Genomic DNA, 15,114 nt, shown 5'->3' with positions numbered 1-15,114 from the left:
GAGAATGATGAGATTTTTACTGTTTTCCTAGCAATCATTTGCTATTGAATTGAATATTAAGACCAAAATGTTAAAAGGTTATAAGGAAGTTAGTGATATTGGAAAAATGTAAAAAGTACTGGATGTAATAAATAAGTCTTTAGTTATTGTTTTTGCTGTTTCTTAACCACATCAAAATTTGGATTATTGACTAATAAATGCTGTAAATTTATTTATAAGAAAAATATTTAGCTTATGTATTAAAGAATTTCAAAGACTTTTAAAAATTTTTATTATGGAAAATTTTAAATATAGAAAAGTAGGCAGAATAGTATGATATACGCACATTTAATCATCACCCAGCTCCAACAATAATCAGTATATGGCCAATCTTGTTTCATCTGTATAACCACCCATGAGCCCCTGCCACCCCGATAATTTTATAGGAATTCCCAAACATTGTATCATTTCACTTATAAATATTTCAATCTGTATCTCTAAATGATACAGACTTTTTTATTTTTAGCAACCTCAAGATCATTTTCAAACATTAAAAAATTTAACAATATTCTCTTAATAGCAAATACTTATTCACTATTCAAAATGCCCCAATTCTCTCCTAAATGTTTCTATCAAATTAGGAGCTAAATGAGGTACATACATACAAAGAAAAAACACCTGTCTTACAGAATTTCTCAAAGTGTGGATTTTGCTGGTAGTGTCCCCATGATGTTAATATGTGACTCTGTCCCCTGTATTTCCTCTAAGCCAGTAATTAGATTTAAGCAGCTATTGATGATCATTGTCAAGTCCACTATTTCAAAAGGATTTACAAAATCATAGCACCCTATATCTATCACTCCTCAGCATATATTATCAGCTGGAATTTTCTATTTAAAACAAACGAAAAAAAGGAACATCTATTATTATCTTTTTAGTCACCCGAAGTACAGTTGAGACAGGCAGGTTAAATGCTTAAATTTTCTTCCTTCTCATTTTTTTTCCAGTTTTTTTTAATGTGGCAAAATACACGTAATGTAAAATTTCCATTGTGACCATTTTTAAGTGTGTGGTTCAGTAGTATTAAATACATCCATAGTATTGACCATCCAGCTCTTTTCATCTTGTAAAACTGAAACTCTACACCCATTAAACAGTAGCTCCTCATTCATCCCTTTCCCCCAGCTTGTGGCAACCACTGTTCTACTTTGCTTTTTGACCACTAAAAGTACTTTGAATAAGTGAAATCATACAGTGTGTGTTATTTTTAACTGGCTATTTCACTTAGCATAATATCCTTAAAATTCATCCATGTTGTAGCGTGTGTCAGAATTTTCTTCCTTTTTAAAGCTGAATTGTATATATCCACATTTTGCTCAGCTTCCACATTTTAGCTATTGTGAATAATGTTGCTGTGAACATTGATGTACAGACATCTCTTAGAGATCCTGCTTTCAGTTCTTTTGGGTATATATCCAGAAGTGAAATTGCTGGTTCATACGATAATTTTGTGTTTAATTTTTTGAGGAATGGCCATCACAGCAGCTTTATCGTTTTACATTCCCACCAGCAGTGTACCATGGTTCCAGTTTCTCCACATAGTTGCCAATATTTGTTATTTTCTTTTTTTTTTTCATAGTCATTCTATTTGGTATAATGTGGTATCTCATTGTAGTGTGGGTTTGTTCTGTTTTTTGGTTTTTTTTGCCGCTCCACGTGGCTTGCGGGATCTTAGTTCCCAAACAGGGATTGAGGGATTGAACCCGGCCCCAGCAGTGAAAGCACTGAGTCCTAACCACTGGACTGCCAGGGAATTCCCTCACTGTAGTTCTGATTTGCATTTTTCCTAGTGATTAGTGATGTTGAGCACCTTTTCATGTCCTTATTAGCTATTTGCATATCTTTTTTGGAGAAGTGTGTACTTAAGTCCTGTGCCCGTTTTTCAATTGGGTTGTTTCTTTGGTGGTGTTGAGTTTTAGTTAGTCTCTGTTCAGAATATTGCTCCCTTATCAGATACATGATTTGCAAATATTTTCTCTCATTCTGTGGGATACCTTTTTACTCTGTTGATAGTGTCTTTGTATGCAAAAAAATTTTTAATTTCATGAAGTCCACTTTTTCTGTTGTTTCTTTGTTGCCTGTGCCTTTGGTGTCCTATCCAAAAGATCATTGCCAGGTGCACTGTCATGAAGCTTTTGCCCTATAGTTTCTCTTGAGAGTTTTATACTTTTATCCCTTACATTTAGAGCTTTGATCCATTTTGAGTTAATTTATATATATGGTGTTAGATAAGGGTCCAACTTCATTACTTGCATGGATATCCAGTTTTCCTAGCACCATTTATTTTTTTTTAATATTTATTTATTTTATTTATTTTTTTAGCTGTGTCGGGTCTTCGTTGCGGTGCGCAGGCTTCTCTCTAGTTGTGGCATGCGGATTTTCTCTCTGTAGCTGTGGTGCGCAGGCTGCAGAGCGTGTGGGCTCTGTAGTTTGCGGCACTCGGGCTCTCTTGTTGAGGCGCTCGAGCTCAGTAGTTGTGGCGTGCAGGCTTAATTGCCCTGCGGCATGTGGGATCTTAGTTCCCTGACCAGGGATTGAATCCATATCCCCTGCATTGGAAGGCAGATTCTTTACCAGTGGACCACCAGGGAAGTCCCATAGCACCATTTATTAAAAAGACTTGTCATTTCCCCAGTGAATGGTCTTACCACCCTTGTCAAAATTCATTTGACTGTATACTCAAGGGTTTATTTCTGGGTTCTCTGTGATTTCACTGACCTATATGTCTGTCTTTATGCTAGTACCTCACTGGGGTTTTTTTGGTTTTTTTTTAAACTTTTTATTTTATATTGGAGTATAGCCAATTATGTTGTGATAGTTGCAGGTGCACAGCAAAGCAACTCAGCCATACATATACATGTATCCATCCTCCCCCCAGACTCCCCTCCCATCCAGGCTGCCACATAACATTGAGGAGAGTTCCCTGTAGTACTATACTGGTTTGATTACTATAGCTTTGGAATATGTTTAGTAATCGGGAAGTGTGAGTCCTCCAACTTTGTTCTTTTTCAACATTGTTTTGACTATTTTAAGAGGTCCCTTGAGATTCTACATGAATTTTAGGACAGGTTTTTCAGTATCTATAAAAAGTGCCATTGGGATTTTGGTAAGGACTGTTCTGAATCTATAGGTCACTTTGGGTAGTATTGACATCTTAACAATATTGTCTTTCAGTCCATGAACATGCAATGTGTTTTCCTTTATTTGTTTTCTTAATGATTTCTTTCAACAATGTTTTATAATTTTTAATTATATAAGTCTTTCACCTCCTTGGTTAAGTTAATTCCTAAGTATTTTATTCATTTTGATTCTATTGTAAATGAAATGTTTTCTTAATTTCCTTTGTGGAATTTTCATTGTAAGTGTTTAAAAATGCAGCTGATTTTTGCATGTTAATTTGTATCCTGCTACTTTTCTGAATTCATTTATTAATCTGAACAGGTTTTTTTTTTGGTAGAATCTTTAGGGTTTTCTACATATAAGATCATATCATCTATGAACAGAGATAATTTTACTTTTTTTCTTTCTAACTTGGATGCCTTTCATTTCTTTTTCTTATTCCTCCCTTTTTTTTTTTTACCAGTTTTCAAACGCTTCTAATCAGCTTTTGCAATTACATTTTTTTTTTTTTGCAATTACATTTTTATATAGTATACTAATTGCAAATGAGTAAAGCATGCCTGGTGGTTGTTAAAAGTAATAAAACTTCCTTCCTTTAAAAGTATTTTATGAATTTACATTCCAACAGTGCAAGAGGGTTCCCTTTTCTCCACGCCCTCTCCAGCATTTATTTTTTGTAGGTATTTTGGTGATGGCCATTCTGACCCGTGTGAGATGATATCTCATTGTAGTTTTGATTTGCATTTCTCTAATGATTAATGATGTTGAGCATTCTTTCATATGTTTGTTGGCAATCTCTGTATCTTCTTTGGAGAAATGTCTATTTAGGTCTTCTGCCCATTTTTGGATTGGGTTGTTTGTTTTTTTGATATTGAGCAGCATGAGCTGCTTGTAAATCTTGGAGATTAATCCTTTGTCAGTTGCTTCACTTGCAAATATTTTCTCCCATTCTGAGGGTCGTCTTTTTGTCTTGTTTATGGTTTCCTTTGCTGTGCAAAAGCTTTTAAGTTTCATTAGGTCCCATTTGTTTATTTTTGTTTTGATTTCCATTTCTCTAGGAGGTGGGTCAAAAAGGATCTTGCTGTGATTTATGTCATAGAGTGTTCAGCCTATGTTTTCCTCTAAGAGTTTGATAGTGTCTGGCCTTACATTTAGGTCTTTAATCCATTTTGAGTTTATTTTTGTGTATGGTGTTAGGGAGTGTTCTAATTTTATACTTTTACATGTACCTGTCCAGTTTTCCCAGCACCACTTATTGAAGAGGCTGTCTTTTCTCCACTGTATATGCTTGCCTCCTTTATCAAAGATAAGGTGACCATATGTGGGTGGGTTTATCTCTGGGCTTTCTATCTTGTTCCACTGATCTATATTTCTGTTTTTGTGCCAGTACCATACTGTCTTTGATTACTGTACCTTTGTAGTATAGTCTGAAGTCAGGGAGCCTGATTCCTCCAGCTCCATTTTTCATTCTCAAGGTTGCTTTAACTATGGAGGACAGTATGGAGATTCCTTCAAAAACTAAAAATAGAACTACCATATGACCCAGCAATCCCACTACTGAGCATACCCTGAGAAAACCATAATTCAGAAAGAGTCATGTACCAAAATGTTCATTGCAGCTCTATTTACAATAGCCAGGACATGGAAGCAACCTAAGTGTCCATCAACAGATGAATGGATAAAGAAGTTGTGGCACATATATGCAATGGAATATTACTCAGCCATAAAAAGAAATGAAATTGAGTTATTTGTAGTGAGGTGGATGGACCTAGAGTCTGTCATACAGAGTGAAGTAAGTCAGAAAGAGAAAAACAAATACTGTATGCAAACATATGTATGGAATCTAAGAAAAAAAAAAGGTCATGAAGAACCTAGGGGCAAGACGGGAATAAAGACACAGACCTACTAGAGAATGGACTTGAGGATATGGGGAGGGGGAAGGGTAAGCTGTGACAAAGTGAGAGAGTGGCATGGACATATATACACTGCCAAACGTAAAATAGATAGCTAGTGGGAAGCAGCCGCATAGCACAGGGAGATCAGCTCAGTGCTTTGTGACCACCTAGATGGGTGGGATAGGGTGGGAGGGAGGGAGACACAAGAGGGAAGAGATGTGGGAACATATGTATATGTATAACTGATTTCACTTTGTTATAAAGCAGAAACTAACACACCATTGTAAAGCAATTATACTCCAATAAAGATGTTTAAAAAATAAATTAATTAATTTAATTAAATTAAATTTAAAAAAATAAAATAAAATAAAATTTTAAAAAAAGTATTTTATGCTTTAACTCCTAAAATTTCTTGAAAAACAGGTAGCAAATAATATTTTATAATTCAAACTTTTTATTAATTCTGGATGATTATGAGTTTTATTACTAAAGCATTTTCATTATTAAGATACAATTTGCAAAGTTAAGAAAATTTTAGTGTTGAAATTTACTTTGGATTTTACTGGTTTAAAACAAACCAGGCCACAAATTGAGCCTTTTGCCCAGTGAGTTTTTTATGGTTCTGAGAGTTTAGGTTCCTGAGTGTGGATTCAGATTGGAAAGAGGAGAGTTTAAGAAAAGAGCAGTTACTTTTAGTGTGGCATACCGGTATGCTAAATCATGTGAAAACACAAAAATAAAGTTTTTAGTACGTTGTCCTGGAAGTTGTCTTAAAACCTTGTTTTTCAAGATAAGGATATTCTATAGTTAAAGGCTCATTTTCTGTTATTTCATTCCATTTATTTTATTTATTTTTAACATCTTTATTGGGAGTATAATTGCTTTACAGTGGTATGTTAGTTTCTGCTTTATAACAAAGTGAATCAGCTATACATATACATATATCCCCATATCTCCTCCCTCTTGCGTCTCCTTCCCACCCTCCCTTTCCCACCCCTCTAGGTGGTCACAAAGCACCGAGCTGATCTCCCTGTGCTATGCGGCTGCTTCCCACTAGCTATTTTACATTTGGTAGTATTTATAAGTCCATGCCACTCTCTCACTTCGTCCCAGCTTACCCTTCCCCCTCCCCATGTCCTCAAGTCCATTTTCTACATCTGCGTCTTTATTCCTGCCCTGTCCCTAGGTTCTGCATAACCGTTTTTTGTTTTGTTTTTTTTTTAGATTCCATATATATGTGTTAGCATACGGTATTTGTTTTTCTCTTTCTGACTTATTTCACTCTGTATGACAGACTCTAGGTCCATCCACCGCAGTACAAATAGCTCAATTTCGTTTCTTTTCATGGCTGAGTAATATTCCATTGTATATATGTGCCACATCTTCTTTATCCATTCATCTGTCGATGGACATCATTCCATTTGTATTCGTACACATACACACACACACTCACAGACAGACTTTTGTTTTTTACAATTCCTTTTTTTTTTTTTTAATAAGTTTATTTATTTATTTATTTTTGGCTGTGTTGGGTCTTCGTTTCTGTACAAGGGCTTTCTCTAGTTGCGGCAAGCGGGGGCCACTCTTCATCGCGGTGCACGGGCCTCTCACTATCGCGGCCTCCCTTGTTGCGGAGCACAGGCTCCAGACGCGCAGGCTCAGCAGTTGTGGCTCACGGGCCCAGCCGCTCCGCGGCATGTGGGATCCTCCCAGATCAGGGCTCGAACCTGTGTCCCCTGCATTGGCAGGCGGACTCTCAACCACTGCACCACCAGGGAAGCCCCTACAATTCCTTTTTGAAGAAAGGTTTATTTTACGTATGAGGTTTTAGAAACTTAGTTTCTTTCAGTTCAGTAATATTAGATTTCCTTAATCAACACCAACTCTGCCTTTAAGGAATTTTTTTTTATGAAAGAGGAAGTGATTATTGTCAGATGTTGGAAAATATATCCAAAGAGATATCTCAGTAGATTTTACGCTTTATTTTAAAATGACATGAATACAACTCATCCCATTACAACAATTGGAAAATCCAAAAGTAAATATGTATAAATTGCTTAAAGCATACTTTTTCTTATTGAAGTACTGTTGAACTTCACTAATTTATTCAAAAAAGCTGTGGCTGGACGGGGGATGTGAACATAGATATGTGATTTCAGGATGTATTCTTCAAAGAAGTAACACCAAAACATTTTCATTTCTGTTTTACTCTCCCATCCTAAAGTCAATATCCAAGAGTGAGGAATGAAAGCGAATACTGGTGGAAATGCTGGTCTTAAGTACAGCTGTGAAATAGGTGAAACCTGCCTTGAGGTCCCTTCATCTGTACTGTTCCTGGTCTCTCTCACCCTCTTGGGGCTCTGGTGACATTACTCTCTTTCCTTCAGCCAGCTGATGCTCTCAAACTGACCCCCAATTGCCCTGAATTTTCCACAGAGTTAATTTCATCCCTTGCAGTAAACTTTTCCCTTATGATTTATCCCAACAAAAGTTTTGCAGGGTATCTGCCTAGCCCAAGTGATAAACCAGTGAAAACAAGGTAAAGGTTCGCTGCTGCAGATTTTCCCTGGCCAAATAGGACATGCATTTTGAAAGAGGCCTTGAATCCCATAAGAACTGAGTAATATAAAAATTATCAGCACTTTATCAGAGTCAGTGGGAAAATATTTTGTGATGGGCAGTTTTCTCCACTGCCCCTTAAATCAGACCTCCTAGATGACTACAGTGCTACATGGTTTCCACATAGAACTAAGGTAGACAGGATGGACCCTACTATTTAAAAACCCTGCTAACTGGGTCTTTGTCCTTATCTCTTGCTTCTTCAGCCCATTCATCCTGCACATTCTGAGTGACCACCTTTAAGCACTAAGGGCCAGGCCACTCCCCCATCAAAAACCTTCCCTGGTCCCCATTACTTCCCAGATGATTTCTAAACTTCTGTCTTCTAGATGTCCTGTGGACTGGGCCTGTCCTGCTTTTCTGGTCTCTTGTTTGATTATACCCTAGATGAGCTGGGGTTGTTTTGTTTTGGTTTGTTTGTTTTAGATTGCACATATAAGAGAGATCATATGGGTATTTGTCTTTCTTTGTCTGACTTATTTCACTTAGCATGGAAAATGCCATTAAGATATTTTTTGTACTTTTATGTCTTTGCACTTAAATCTTTGATCCAGTTGGATTTTCTTGTTGATATTTTTGTTATATCTTTATATACACGTCCCTCTGTATTGATAGCCTAGGAGGGTTCCTAATTCAGCAGCACAGGCCTCCTTATAATTCCTACCTTGCTATTGAGGAATTAGTTCCTGAACTTATTGTTTACCTGTGTCCTGCCTTATACAGCATGTGGGTCATCAAAACCTTCTTGTAGGTTTGCCATAAATAAAAGGATCAGTGAATCATTGATCATTTAAATAAGAGATTTATTATATTTAAATAAAAGAAGACTCACTTTAAAAGGAATATCATAAATAGTGACATTAAAATTTTAACAAATTATAACATGGGTATACACAGGAAACATAACCTCTTTGTTTTCTAAAATCAGGGCTCTATGCCTTGGGCAGGTATTGGAGAAATGGAATTTAAACTTCTCAATTAAAATTATGTATCTTGGTCTCTTGAGGGTTTTAATTTATTGGTTAAATTTTCAGTTTTTCTGGATATTAACCCATTTCTCTTCTAGCAAAAATGGCAACTGGGTGAGCCTAAGGATAGGCTTATATGTCCTCAGGGAATTGGAAGAAGATGTCTTTCTTTGTATCTGCTCTGAGGTTCTTACACAACCATATTGATGGCCCTTGTGTATTAAGTGCCCTGCTGGTATTTGGCAGCTGGGGACCTCCTGATCTCTTCTCCTTGCTCAATCAGAGCCTCACAGTCTTCCCTGGCTGACTTGATCCTGCCTTGAATCTGATCCTGTTTTAATGGATTCCTCTGAAGCTCCACCTCTTCCATCCAGCCCTCTGACTTGGATTGTCCACTGTTCATCCTCTACCATGGAATTCATTTGCCTTGTACCATAGTAGTAACCCTTGGAAGATCTGTTGGCCCTCAGCTTGGCTACTGTTGATATTCACCGCAGGGGGTCTTAAGTCCCTTTGCCACACATGAAAATGAAGGGAAGTTTGAGAATACTAGGTAGGTTACACCCTCCATGCTCTGTTTTTGTTCTGTGAGGATAACCCCTGTGCATAGCTATCATCTCAAAAGACAGGCTCCTCCCTGAATTCCAGTAGCAGGGTCCTGGTCTTCCTTTGTACTCTGCTTTCCTTTCAACTTCATCATTGTTATCCCCCTCGAGGTTGAACCCTCACATTGAGGGTGGTCAGGGAAACTGGCCTTGACTCTACTCTGTCTTCCTGCAATCTCCGACTCCTCCTCTTTACCCCAAGCCTTCTCATTGCTTCCCTAGGTAGCTAACATCCAGACTTGAGTTCTTTCTACCTGTGACTTAAAGTAAAATTTGTTCAGATCCTTAGGTTTTTCTTTTAATATGTAAACAGAATTCTGGGGATTTAGATATCTGTTTTCATTTTCAACAAAGTCTGACTTTAAATACTTTTATCTGGATAGAGACTCAAAAACTGCCATTTTTGGAAATCAAAAGCTGAATATTATCTCTTTTTTGCAGTCCTGCTGTAATAACCCTAATCTTTTCCTAGGCCAACAGTTCTCTAAGTGTGGTCTGGGTATCCCTGAGGATCCCAAAGTCCCCTTTGGAGGGTCCATGAGGTCAAAATAATTTTCGTATAAACCATAAGACATTATTTGCCTTTTCACTCTTTTCACTGTCATTCTTGCTCTCATTCTCTCACAAGTGTACAATAGAGTTTTCCAGAAATTTAAAAACATATAGTGACCTCATCGTTCTGACATCTTGTATGTGTGCTTATGTATTCTTATGTTTTAAAAATTTTTAAGGTTTAATGTAGTAAATTATATCAGTATTATATCAATAGATATAGCTCACATAGACAAAACCTCTTCGGGGTCCTCAGTAATTTTTAAGAGTTTTAAGAGATCCTGACACCAAAAAGCTTGAGAACTGCTGCCCGAAGTAAATGGATGCTTCTAGCTAACTGGGGTCACTGTACAAAGTAATGAGAAAGAGTAATGTAATATCCTTCATACATACATACATTTATCAAGCAAAGATAAGATCTTGGCTGTGACAACTCAGATAGATTATAACAATTTCTCTAAACATTCCCCCACCCCTCTTTCTTGTTCCTGCCAAATAATTATCATAGTCCTAGCATCTGACACACAGCCAAATGTAGGAACTTAGAGACTAATCTGTTGGTGAGGTGTTCAGTTCCTTCAGATGGGTTCTCAGAAGCAGAATTGCTGAATCATATGGTAGTTGTATTTTTAATTTTTGAGGAACCTCCGTATTGTTTTCCGTGGTGGCTATACCAATTTATAATCTTACCAGGAGTGCCCAAGGGTTCCCTTTTCTCCACATCCCCAGTAGCATTTGTTATCTCTTTTTTTTTTTTAATATATAAATTTATTTTATTTTTTATTTATTTCTGGCTGTGTTGGGTCTTCGTAGCTGCTCAAGGGCTTCCTCTAGTTGCAGCGAGCAGGGGCTACTCTTCGTTGCAGTGCGTGGACTTCTTATTGTGGTGGCTTCTCTTGTTGCAGAGCATGGGCTCTAGGCACGCAGGCTTCAGCAGTTGTGGCATGTGGGCTTCAGTAGTTGTGGCTCAAGGGCTCTAGAGCGCAGGCTCAGTAGTTGTGGCACCCGGGCTTAGTTGCTTCGCAGCATGTGGGATCTTCCCGCACCAGGGATCGAACCCGGGTCCCCTGCATTGGCAGGCAGATTCTTAACCACTGCGCCACCAGGGTAGTCCCTTTTTGATGCTACCCATTCTAGCAGGTGTGAGGTGACATCTCGTAATTTTGATTTGCATTTCAATGTGACCTGGAAATTTCTTTAATATCACAAATCCTTTTTCACTAATTCATCAGTTTCAATGATTATTTACTGAGCCTCTACTCTGCAAGGCATTATACTAGAAACCAAGGGATCAAAGATGAAAAACAAGATCTCCAGACTCAAGAGCTACAATGGTATGAATCTCAAGGATGTCATTATAGCAAGACATCACTCTATTCATGCTGTATTCAGAAGTTTAAACTTGATTTTTGAACATACTAATTTGTGTCTTAAATGTTTTAAAATTCAGCAGAATTTCAGACCCAGATGCACTTTAATACTCAAGAGTATCATTTGTTCATAGTACATTTGATGGAGCTACAGAAGATTCTTATATTTTTTTCCTTGCACACCCCTGCTGATCTTGTGGCTTTAAGCATCATCTACATTCTAATGACTCCCAAATTTATATAATCTCCAGGCTGGACCTCCCTCCGAGCTCCAAATTATAGCTCCAACTATTTACCAGCCATAACTACATCCATGTCTATGTCTGATAAGACATTTCAGACCTTGTTTCCCAAACTGCGACCTCCTCAACCCATAATCTTCCCATCTCACTCAGTGGCAGTCCCGTCCTTCTAATTCCTGTGTCAAAAATGTTGGAATCATCCTCGCCACCTCTTTCTAGCACACACAGTATCGAGTCTGTTATGAAATACTGTTCATTCTACTTTCAAAATATATCCACAACCTGACCACTTTCACCACCTCCACTGTAACCATCCTGGTCCCGGAAAAGGTCATTTCTCACCTGAATTATTCCAGTTGCTATTCCCCTGCTTCCAGCCTGTTTTCAACATGTGAGCTGCTATGATCCTTTAAAAATGAAAATCAGGTCATGTCACTCTTCCTAAGGTTTTCCAGTGATTTTTTTATTACATTTAGAGAACTAGCCAAAGTGTACAAAATGGCCTACTAGGCCCCACATACTTTGGCCCACCGTCACCTCTCTGACTTTCTATTTTATTTTCCCACTTGATGCCTTGCACTGAACACACTAAACTCCTTGCTGTTTCTTAAACACTGCAAAGCAAGGTCCAATCTCAGGGCTTGGGTCGAGTAGCTATTTTCTCTGCATGGAATATTATTCCTTCAGATATCCATATCACCTCTGTTTTGCCGAAAGCTTTACTTTAGGTTTCAAGGTTCGTAGGATTTGCTGGCAAAATAACCACTCTACACTCAGTTAAACAAGAATTTAGAGAGACCTCATTGAATTAACAAAGATTACAGTATACTAGTTAAGAAAAGAATAGTATAAGAAAGAATAGTAAAGACAGAGGTTTATACGTCACCGAATTGGGGAAGCACCTACATCCAGATCCAAGCAGTGCTGGGAAGTCCCTTGAACAGCAGTCTCTGGACTCCCAGTTGGGAAGGTCCCAGGTGGTGCGCCCACCCCACGGGTAAGACTTTAGTTTGCCACTCGATGGAGCCCAGCTTTTAGCAACAGGCCACAGGCTGATAACAGTCAGCCTACGTGCAAGTTTGCGGCTCTGGTTGTTGTCATAAATGCCTTGGTCTTAACTCGTAAGTCTTGGATTGTTCTTGATCCCCGGGGGCTGGCCAGACCCTCAAGGTGCAAGAAATCCCATGACTTACTCTTTGTCTTATCTAGTGGATTACAATGTGTGCTGGCACCACCCCTGCTGGCCTGGGTGTAGCTCAGCAGTTTGGCATGCAGCCAGCTGTAGAGTCATTAGTGCTGCCTCTGAAGCCTGAACAAGACTACTTTACCAGCTTCCCCACCAACCTCTTTCAAGTTATTTCTCCAAATAAACTACTTCCTTCACATCTTCACTCACATGTCATCTTATTTGTCAGTGAGGCCTGCTGTATCTGAAATTTCAACTTTCACGCACTTCCCTTTGCTCTTTCTCTGCTTTCGTTTTTCTCCAAAGCCCTTTCACCTGCTGAAATAATATAAACTTATTTTTATTATGTCTTCTCATACTATATCATAAATTCCATGAGGGCAGGGATTTTTTTGCTGTTCTGTTCACTGTTGTTTCTTCAGTGCCTAGAACAGGGCCTGGCACCGAATAGGGACTTGATGGATATCTGTTGAATAGTAACAATTTTGGCAGCAGAACAGAATCTGAAGACAGCTAGCATATTTTTAGGTGCTCAAACTGTCCCTAATTGGTAGGCCTCTCTCAGCTATAGATTTAACAGCTAACCAAGGAAACTCTCGATAAAAATGGTGTTTGTTTTCAGAAGTTCAAACACATGATTAAATGGGTTTTCTTTTAAAACACCACAAAGGATTTCTCAGAACTATATACAAAACTTAAGAACTTTGGCAGTGGGAATTTCATCTAAGCAGATGTAGAAAATAATGGAGACATTTCTCAAGAGTTCTGTCCATTTTTCTAAAAATACAAATTAAACCATTCCAACCCTTAAGATAACATAAGGTAATCTTATAAATCCCTTCTAAATGCATTCAGTTTGAACTGATTCAAATTCTCTTCTGAGTAATAGCTGATCCTTATCAGCAAAGATGAAGAGACCTGTTTACTAAAAACTGCAGTTGTTTTTGATGTTATCTGATAAGGATAGGACACCAGGGAGACAAAGTATTAGGAAATATCTTTTTGTAAGCATCCTATAACTTCTCTGATACTTTCACACGTTTATACCTAAACGCTTCTGAGAGAAACTTTTCAGAGATATTAGTCTTTTGTAGCAATTTACACTTGCTTATCTTATAACTATTAGTACCTATTATTAGTACCTGGTCTTAATCCAGAGATGCCCACCCCTTCCTCACCCCTCCCCCCAAAAGTCTTACCACAGTATCAAATCTGCCATAATTTTTTTAGTTTTTACCTGAGAGTCAAGAATTAATAATAAAAATAATCACTACCATTTATTGAGCACTTAGAATGAGCCTGGCCCTCTTCTAAGCAGTCTATATGTATTCACTTATTTAATCATCATAACAACATTATGGAACAAGTTCTGATATTAACCCCATTATGTATATTGTGAAACCAACATAGAGAGGTTAAATAATTTCCCCAGAAATCACACCATGAAATCCCAAAGCCTTTCTGCCTCTAAACTTTCAGTTTAATATACATTTTACATAACTGTAGAGCTGTACTGTTAATATTGTGGTCCTAAACCCTTCTGAGAATCTGGGGAAAGTTATAGAACCTCTCCCAAGAAAAAATGCCCATAAAAATAAAATTTTATGTTCATGAATACCCTAAGAACTATCCATAAATTCTCTCAAAGGATTCCCCAGTTAAGAATGAAGTAATACAGCTCACTTTAAGTGTTCGAACATTACAGACATACATGATGCAGAAAACAAAAGTCCCACATTACCTGAAACCCTAGATATTAACGTTGTTATTGCTTTGGTTTGTGTTTACCAGATTGTTTTTTTAAGCATGTGATTTTGTTTTTGGGTTTTTTTAAAATGATTTAAGGACTATATTAAAATGTAAAGCCTCTACTCATCAGAAGATATCATTAAAATAAATAGGGAAGACAGCCACAAGTTGGGAGAAGATACTTGCAACATATGTAACCAAGCATGAATTGAGTTCCAAAATAATTATAAATCAAGAAAAAAGACCACCTACTACAAAAATAGGCAAAAAATATGGACAGGAATATCACAAAAGTACAAATAGAAAAGGTTAATAAACGTACATGTTCAACATCTACAGAAATCAGAAATTAAGTGAAAGTGTTCTGCATTCAGCACTGACTTTTTTTGTTTTTTCTTTTCCCATTTATTTACTCTGAAAACTTCCAAGCATTCAGAAAATATTTTAAAAATTATTCAATACTCTTCACCTTGAACAATTTTTAACATTTTGCTATATTTTCATATATATACATATATATATGCATGCATGCATACATACATACAGAGGTAAAGAGAGAGGGTTTCCCTAAACTATTTAAAAGTGAGTTGCGGACATCTTGACACTTCACCTGTAAATACTTTAACATGCATCTCCAAAGAACAAGGATGTTCTCCTACCCAACCACAATACCGTTATTACACCTAAGAAAATTAGTAGTTATCCCATAAAATCATTTAATAACCAATCAATATTCACACTTTCACAGTTATTCCAAAAATACCTTACA

General features: G+C 37.3%; 1 protein-coding gene across 2 annotated transcripts in view; it reads left to right on the top strand.

The window, feature by feature from the left end:
* Positions 1-15,114, top strand: part of ITFG1 (integrin alpha FG-GAP repeat containing 1) — a 267,814-nt gene that overhangs the window by 27,624 nt on the left and 225,076 nt on the right. The window lies entirely within an intron of this gene.

Source organism: Balaenoptera ricei, chromosome 19 (genome assembly GCF_028023285.1).
Source record: "Balaenoptera ricei isolate mBalRic1 chromosome 19, mBalRic1.hap2, whole genome shotgun sequence".
NCBI classification, from domain to species: domain Eukaryota; kingdom Metazoa; phylum Chordata; class Mammalia; order Artiodactyla; family Balaenopteridae; genus Balaenoptera; species Balaenoptera ricei.
Note: the sequence above shows the minus strand (reverse complement) of the source record. Positions and strands in the feature narration are given on the sequence as shown.